This window comes from Pyxicephalus adspersus, chromosome 6 (genome assembly GCF_032062135.1).
Source record: "Pyxicephalus adspersus chromosome 6, UCB_Pads_2.0, whole genome shotgun sequence".
Taxonomy (NCBI): Eukaryota; Metazoa; Chordata; class Amphibia; order Anura; family Pyxicephalidae; genus Pyxicephalus; species Pyxicephalus adspersus.
In genome coordinates this window covers 6,322,197-6,331,513 of record NC_092863.1, presented here as the reverse complement: position 1 = coordinate 6,331,513, position 9,317 = coordinate 6,322,197, and the positions used below count along the sequence as shown (strand labels likewise).

Genomic DNA, 9,317 nt, shown 5'->3' with positions numbered 1-9,317 from the left:
GATAAAGACCAAGCTTTCCCTGTTCTGCTCATTTTTGTTTGGGGTACCAATAAAAAGCACTTTTTACTTTGTATTCTACCTCTTTCTCGTAGGCTTTCTCCTCCCCAGTGAAAGCATTCTGCTTAAGTCGGCTCCTTTTGGACAAAGTCACTCTAAAATCATTGCGTTGGTATAGGTATAATCCTGCTATGTAAGCGAGGAATCTGACAGTCCCTGCATGGCATGATGCATTGGAGAAAGAAGAGAAACACTGAATGCAAGGTTCAGGAGGGATAAGGTAAATAAAAATGCTTTTCAATAGTTCCCAGGAAGAAAATGAGCATTCAACCCTCAGCTTTACCATATATCAAGGCCCCATTGAGGACTAATTCACCTTACTTCCTTTATTCATGTCACCAGCACATGAAATAGGGGATGCTGCTTTCTCTGAAACACAGATGGCAATAAAAATATTGTCAGATACTCTAAGGCTAAGTACTTGTCCGATTCTTGTCCGATAATTGCCTCAGGGCTGATATCAAACGAGAATCTGGCGTGTGTACAGCTTTCGTCCTCAGGACGACTAACCTGGCACATTCAAGGACGAGGAACATTCGTAATGAGAGTGAAGGGGAGAGAATACAGCGGGGTGCTGCTCCATCATTCTCCCCTCTTCATAGACCAGAATGGTGCTGTATGTACAACGCTTGTTCATGCATCGTGCAGTCTTTTGTCGTTGGAAAGGATTGTGAAATATCCAACCATTATTGCACGTATGTACATAACCTAACCCTCAATCCTTTCGTGGTAGAAGTAAAGATAATCTCCCCGTAGAAGATACAAAAAATGGAACTAAGGTAATAGTAATAAATTGTTATTTAAAGCGTTGAACTTCAGAATCTGTAGCAAAAAAATAAAAAGCAGTTTGTGGTCATCTTTTCGTGATCTTTACTTATTACTCAGCAACCATGCCTTGTTCTACGCTCTGTGTGCAGGGCAGGGCTGTGCTTCCTTATTTCAGTACCTCCAGCAAAGAGAGCAGCACAGCATTGACATCACCAGATCTCACTCCAAATATAAGCCTAGCAATCAAAGACAGCCATGCCTCTTCTCTCACTTAACATATATCTGAGCTGAGCATTCTTGTTTAATTTTGCATTGACATCCTTAATATTCCTATGGACTATCCTTTAAAAGGATCACTGACACTAGAAGTGGCTAGCCTAGGAAAATCTGTACAGCGAGAAATTTACAACAATGCTTTTTAATATTTACCAGGCCGTCTTCCTATGTATGGAGGTGTGTAAATCAAAAGCCTAACCAATAAGTTTACCTTTTGCCAGCTAAAACAGTTCCTATATGCTGTTTGCATTTCAGCTATATATCTAACCTCATTCCTGGAGTTCCACGAATTTTCTGTATCCTTTCACGTTTTAGAGAACTTTTCTGTAAACTGTTGGTAAAACCTGAACCCCATATTGCAGGTGTTTGCAGTAACGCCGTATGATATAAAATGCTCTGGCCCTACAGGAGATTATTATTGCAATACAAAACATCTGCATTTAAGTGTATTGACCCACAGCAAAACGATCTCATATAGAACCATTCCTTCCTATAAGATCATGCGGTGAACGAACAAGCTGACTGAGTAAATCCGACAAGACGCTGGCGTTTGCACGACTTTCCAGATTAGATTCAGTCTCGGGTCGCTGACCCTTGTTTTGTCCCTCCTCGTATCCATTGCTTAATCCAGCGTTCTGTAAACATGCCTCACGCCTCACAAAACTCTCCTTGTCTTCATGGTGAGGGGGAGATAAAAATAAGAATCAGGACAAACAAGATTATAGACTCTTAGGGCTACAATCTCCCTTATTCCCTGAGGGCCATTTGTAAAGTGTGGCCAGTAGGATTATTAAAGTAGGCTTTGCATCAGATACATGGTTTTCAGGTTAAGTACACTCATGCTAAGCAATGCTTTAGTGTAGTGTTTGACCTTTCTAACATGGAAGAACCCTTAAAATAACTTTCAGGTCTTTGGGGAACCCCTGATATAATTTTTATAGCCACAACTCATTGTACATTAGAATAGTGGTCAGTGGAAAGAAAGCTTCTTACATTGTTGGCTATTTGCAAGATTGTCACCCTTACAGAGAGCCAAAAGATCATTGGTGTTACCTAGAACTGACCTGAGAAGCAGAAGTTGTTAAAGATACTCCTAGTAACCTTTGGAGCAACCATAGGGTTCCATGGGACTCTGGTTGAGAAACACTGCTTTAGTCCAACATTGTTGACCTTTTAGATAGATGACCGTACCTGACAATGTCTGCTTTTTTTTTTCCTCTGAAAGGGAAACATAAAATCTGTCCAGGCATTGCTGGCCCATGGATACAATTTTGCAAAACATAAATCCTGCACAATCCCTGGCTATGTTCTCCAAAGTCTGACTGACTTGCTATAATATTGCACAGTACAGTCCAATGGTTCTCCACCAAGGTTCCTCCGGAGTTGCTAGGGGCTCCTTGAGCAATAAACAATTTGTGCCTCTCGATCAGTTGAAGTAACACCAATGATCTCTTTGGTTATCTGTAGTGTAGCAGTGTAGTAGATATTCTTTCCAATGACTATTAGGCTAATGTAATATGAAATGTAGATATAGTCATTTTAGTAGGGGTTCCCAGAAGACTTTTTTTCAAGTGTTCCTCCATGATAAAAATGTTGACAAAGGCTGCTTTAGAATATATCGGTCTTGATGAATTATTGTTCAGAGAAAATGCATTTGTATTTAAAATGGAAATCTCCTTGAGCATTAGATTGTGGAGGAGCTCTGAGTTCCGCGTTCTGCCATTCCCTGCGGGGATGGAAATAAACACTTTGGAAGCGAATATTTTTCCGACATCTATCTTCTGTTTTGGTCAGAGATAAACGCTGATTGATATTGTCATACATTTATTAGGGTAGATTATTGATCATGGTTTCTCTATCCTCTACCCAATATCTTTGGTGAGCTATCGCCTTCTCAATGTTGCCGTATGGACATATCTCAGATTAATGGCTCGTGCACATTCTGCAACCTCTGCAGATCACAGGCTTATTAATTTCTCTGGCAGAGTGGTGATAAACTGCCAATTAGAGGAATAATATCTGTCCTGCAACTGCACATCACCTGCCATCCAGCCAAGCAGGGTCTATACATCATTGTGATCTATGCATGGCGATAAGCCTGGTGCTTTCCGGTAGATGGAAGCAAGCCATAGTGTGCCAATAGAGAGGAAAGTGTGATCTGCAGAATGACACAAATGGTGACTTCTCCCATGCATAAGGAATGTCCAATGCGGCATAGATTAGAAGATCTTTTCTTTGTGGTATAGAAAATATCAAGTGTATGTATTTAAAAAAATATACATTCATTACACCTATAATTCTTAATAGCTTGTTTCTTTCAGAGTACTGCAAGAACAGCAAAATGCCAAAACACCTGTCGATCGTGCCTCCAACTCAGCAGTCTTCTGGATCATCACATACTTCATTATTACATACATCATTACATTACATCATTACATATATCATTCCATCACATCATTCCATCACATCATTCCATCCATCATTCGACTCCAGTGTTGTTTGTCATTGGTCTTTAAAACAACACAGAAAGTGCTAATGTTAGGACGTCACTGCCTCTTTTTGCAGTATTGTACCGTGAGCTCAGGCTGTAGTGGTGATGCCGTTCTAAAGGGGGTATGTCTCTGACTTCCTGAACTCACAAAGTAAGGATAAGGATTGAATAGTAAATGGACATTTGCAGTATTGCTGCATTTTTATTTCTAAAACAGTGAGCCCTTTTAGCCACGTGGAAATTTTCAGTAACTATCTGTCTGTTTTTGGGGGGTTACTAAAAAGTTGGGTCACAATACAGCGGTTGCCTAAAGCTTTTCACCACCCATTTCTGGGGGGAATACTGCAAAACTTTTTGGCAGTTCTGCTTGGAAAAAAGTTTTTTCCAAATATCTTATACAGCTGTTGGAGCATTGGGACCACTTAAAAACAATTTATTCCTCACCAGTCTTGATATATCAGCTGCAGAGCTACATAACCTACATCAGTATTCCATCATTACTGTTAACATACAGTTAACTCTAACTTCATGACTCCCACACAGTCCTAAACTTACCTCATTAGTGTCGCTTAGGGACTGCAGCATTGCTTTACTGACCGCAGCGTCACTACTAACCCCAGGGTTCCTCTAAGCCCTCCTCCATACTCCCCCGAGTTCCCCACCCTGATATCATCAGTAGGTAATACGTGACAATAAGCACACAATGGTAATCGAAGGATAGTTCTATATGTATATTTAGCAGTGGTGTCACCATGAGTGTGAATGAATCAGAAAAAGCAGAAGTGGAGCTAAGGAGACAGCTGGGTTAACTGTAATTGGTCTTATATAGCACTGCAGCTTGTTTGTTGTCTAATAGGTAAAGGTACAATTGGAGCTGTGTGATACAAATTGAAATTTGTAACTGTCACAGAAAGGCTGGGCTATTTGTAAATGAAGCATATATACGTCAGAATAATTTCTATTTGTGTCAAATTCTTAATTTTGGCTATTTCCTTTACCAGGGAATCTTTTCTTCCACCAACTTATTGCTTCTCTGTGATTCCAATGGCCAGCTTAGTTTTTTGTTGTCTTTGCCTCGGTCCCTAAAATGAAAAAGTGTCACTGGGTCCTAAACTTTTATTTTACATACTGCAGAGTTGGGGGGACATCAATTGGGTTTTTATGCTATTATTGTTGAGAATGGGGTTTCTTATGGAATACTGCAGCACCTGAATCCTTGAGAGATTTTATGTGCCAGAATCCAGTAAGGTTCAACTTTCCAGCAACCATTTAGTCCAGTTTTTGGATAAGTTTACATTTAGAGGCTTTGTCATGCTGCCCATTTGGGGCAAAAGACAGCTCCTGATGTAAGCAATAGCCCACCTGTTATAATACACAGTTATTCGGTGCTTCCCAACTGCTCCATTTCTCTGTAGGAACCCATAGTAAATACTCAGTCCTTTTAGGTATAGCATGTGGCAGTATACGAAGGATGCAAGCAGCCAATTGCCAGGTCTGTCCTTTGAGGAAGAAGTTAACCATTTTTAAGCTCTGGAATGGAATTTACACAAAGGTTAGGATAGTAGAAAAGTGTTGCAAGGGTAAATAAACGTGGAGGTTTTTCTTATAGGAGAAGCTGTCACATTGCTCTGAATGGGCAGAGTGACAAGTTCTCTTAAAAAGCATTTAACATGCACAAATATACATTAAAAAATTAAAAATGCACCCAGGACGAATAGTCCCTCTTGTCACTAGTAGCTGATCGAAAAAGTCCCTTTCATCCCCTAATTCTTTGTATGAAACTCATAGGGAGATTCTAATTTCTTTACTTTTGTACAGCAGAATATGAAGAAACTTCCATTTCTGTTGTTGTTACCGCTGAAGACTGCAAAACCACATTATTTCCATTATGCTTTAATACTGATCTACATTATAAAGTGCTTTTGTTCTTTAAAAGTCTGCTTTGACAGGGCATCTCTACAGTCACAAAGCTACAAGGTAAAAAGGGGGCTTCACCTAATATTAGCTCTATTCTTCCATGCACATGACAGTATCAGTTACAAGTCAGCCACCCACCATCATCTCTCCCTCCGGGAGTAATTGGGTGTCCCAGGGGAACTTTTACTGCCTATCATTCTCACTTGACAGTAGAAATTGTTTGAATGATAAATTGGCCCTATCAGAGTCCCACGCAGACAGTGCTAATACAACACTAGATCATATACCAGACTTGTTCTAAGGCTTGAAAATGGTGCAGGTTGCCACCTGAGCAAGAGCAACTCAGACTCCAGACCCTGGCGCCATGCCTGGTGTCATATTCTGGCAACTACAAAAAATCTGTAGCTGCTTATAGTTTAGGTGCAGTAGCAGTCACTATTACCTCCAGTAAAAATCTGCCAACTTAACCCAACTACGTTTAAAAAGCATTAGTTTGCTATGAAGTATGTTAAGTCTTGTCTCTAATGACATCCTTTCTTGCATTTATTTATTGCATTTATTAATTGCAAAAAAATCACCTTTTACTATTTGTACTGTTAGAATAAGCATTATACATTTATATACAAAACTTGCAAACCTGGGTTAGAGCCTATGTAGACTGACTTAAGGCTTTTGCATTTGACATTGGTTGGTCATTGGTTGGACATTGGTTTCAGACTCTTCAGATGTGATTAATATTAGAAATTTTACAGAGAAATTGCTCTGCCTTATGACCTGTACATTGTTTTTATAATTGTTTTTTTTATAGTACACTAGCATTGTTATAGCCTTATAGAGCATTTAGTACAGAGAATATTGAAGGCAGTAACAGTTAAAACCTTTACAGTTCTAATATCTTGACATACAAGAAAGTATATAAAAATAGTTTAATTTAAAAAAAAAATAATGCCTAACCCTCCATTTAGGTGCTTTGGTAGAAGCATCACAAATACAAAAACTAATGGGTTGAGGGCCCTAACTTTGTTAACTTAAGATGTAGAGGAGATGAAATATTAGGTAAGTTGACAAAGCTGGAGTGGAGGATGCTGCAGGTTTGACAGCTAGTGCAGCAGGGGGGAAAAGTGCACAAATGTCAAAATGCTGATTATGATACACGGTATGTTTGAAGAGGATCTTTAGTGGAGGGGGTGAAAGTAGTGAGGATCCTTGGATATACCAAGAGGTGATCAGGGTTGAGAACAGATTGCAGATGGCACAATATGTTGGAACTATGGTTGAAATGTATGGAAGGAATAGGTTGTAGAGTGAGTGAAAGTAACCAATTGAACTAAATTCTTTCTGCTATTGTCAGTCATTGGAGGCATTGACAGCAAGGAGCGGCATTAGATAGGGAGAGAGAAATATGGCAAACAGCATTTATACCTAAAAGCAAGTCTATCTGAATAAGAACATGCAAACAGGTAATTTTTTTGATATTTTTCTTCTTTCTTTCACGTTGCCTCTAAACATTTCTTTTGTTAAGCCTCAATCATAATTTTACTGTTCTTACTACAACCGCTTCTTCCCTTTGCCCTCTTCTTGTCTCCAACATAATCTCCTTTAATACTCCCCTTTAACTAATACCTATGTTTAAATAAACAAATATATTTCCAGATATCCTATTTGGAGAGTAAGAAGGCCCTCAGATGTCAATATTGCTACCTGGAAGGTTTAGATACTTTCGGCGGTATGATCTTCACAGGTTTCCGAACTTTCCAGCAACCAGAAGATGTCTCTACAGCTGAGTATAACGTGAATATTTTGTTGTCTGCTTTTAGCACCATTGCTCTATATGCTGAATAGTTGTCACTATTTACTTATTTTACATATTTGCTCTACAAACTACAAATACCAACAAACACTTTGTTCCTTATGGCAGGTAAAATGTGTGCTTTTGAAGAAGTGAAGCAGATTTTTCCTTTACAGACTCACTGTTAAAATGATAGCAAATTGGGGCATAGAAACAGAATGGTTTATTATGTTTTTACTCAATACTTTTTCAGCTTTGTATGTATTCAATACTTTTTCAGCTTTGTCCTTCGTATTGGACTAGATTACCTATATGCAGAATTACTGTGATTTACTACTGTGCAATCTGAGTGATCACTAGTGGTGGAAAATGAGCAAAAATATCCTACAGCCTGCAGCAGAATGATGACATTTCTGCCTACACAATCACTTGACTTAAACTCGAGGACTAGAAAGGTTTTGGCAAAATATAAATGCAGGGATCAAAAGTTTATTTTATACAAAATGTTTAATTATAAAACTTTGTTATAAACTAATAAACCAGACACATTTTGCTTTTGCACCCTTGGGCACCTGCTGTTATGGTATATAATGTTATTGCTGCATACATCCTTTATCTCTGAGTTTTGCAATATGTTACAATACATTATAATATTATAAGAGAGGAGGGGAACCTATTTTTATGAAACACTTGAGCTCAATACGTTGCGCAGGTATAATGTCAGGTGGCATCACTTTGGCAACGCATACTAAATTTGTGCTAATACATTATCGTCACAAGGAGAGCTATAAACGTGTGAAGAGAAAGGGTAGAGTAGAAATAAACAAAAAGCACAAAAAATTCAACATTCAGAATAATGGAAAGTTATTTATTTAAAGAAATAAAGTGTACCTGTTGCTGATATACCATGAGAGCAGACGTCTTGTCATGTCAATTAGTATTGGTTAGTCCTTTTGATTTCTGTAAGAAAAGTCCCCATTGTTTGTCCACATACACACCCTACAGGGGGTAAAGGGTCTTGTTTAGGGATACCTGCATTATATTTGCATTTTTTACTTTTTTCTGGGGAGTTGTGATTACCACAGTACCTGATAAATGTTATCAACCCTTAGGTGCTTTGGATGGCTAACCACCTTCTTTTGCCCAATGGCTACTTAGGCAACCTTTGGCTAATTTAGAATTCATGTAGGGAGCACTAATGAGAACATTGACAGCACTCAATATTGTGCACAGGTTTTACAAAATGTCAAACCTTTTCTCATAATATAAAGAAAGGAATAAACTGCACACAAATACCATGAATAGCAGCGCACATTAGAACAGGTTTCAGCATACATAAAGATAAGTGGTCTCTGTTCATCTTGTTGACATCTGCCCATAACTTTTGCACAATTGTTGATGTTAATGCTAACTTTCCAGTGCATGGGTACATCTATAAAAGACCATTTAAAGTCTTTTCCTTTATGCATGGGCTTCTTTACCCCGGTTTAATTTTGCATGATCTCGACTATAACCATAAATGTACTGTGCATGCTCTTTAGAACCTCAGTAATCTGACAGATGACTTTGCATTGTCATATCTATTGAATGCTAAGAGTGGACCAATGTGATTTTGCTAAGGTGAGTGTAACAGATGATGAGAAGTGGAGATTTTGCAAGGCACATGAAATGCAGGTTTGATTCCTGAGGAGGGGGTTACCATTCAAGCCCCTCCTAACGCACCTCCCATCACATAAGTAGTTGTGGAGAGTCTGATGTGCTGATATCAGAGCCAGGAGGACCTGCAAGTGTCTGTGAAGAGTTGTCATCACTATACATTGCCTGAATTCACCATAAGCACATAGGAACCTCAGCTACACCTGGAGAGCATCATACGCAGAACAGGTAACTGAAATCCCCCCTACCTATTTTACTTAAACAATCCGTAATAACCGGGTCAACTTCTTTAACCCAATAAAACTTTGCATGTACCTATTTTGTTATCCTGCAGTAAATTATTTGTAGAATAGGGCACTGCAA

At 38.8% G+C, this 9,317-nt stretch overlaps 1 protein-coding gene across 3 annotated transcripts in view; it reads left to right on the top strand.

Annotated features, from left to right (window-relative positions):
* Window positions 1–9,317, top strand: part of PDYN (prodynorphin) — a 30,987-nt gene that overhangs the window by 4,253 nt on the left and 17,417 nt on the right. The window contains exons 3-4 of one of the 3 annotated variants that reach the window (XM_072414317.1): window positions 3,423–6,969; window positions 7,163–9,182. The gene's annotated coding sequence lies outside the window, so the exon portion shown is untranslated. Of the gene's footprint in view, window positions 1–3,422; window positions 9,183–9,317 lie in introns of all 3 variants that reach the window. The other 2 variants (XM_072414318.1, XM_072414315.1) reach the window with 2 other exon arrangements.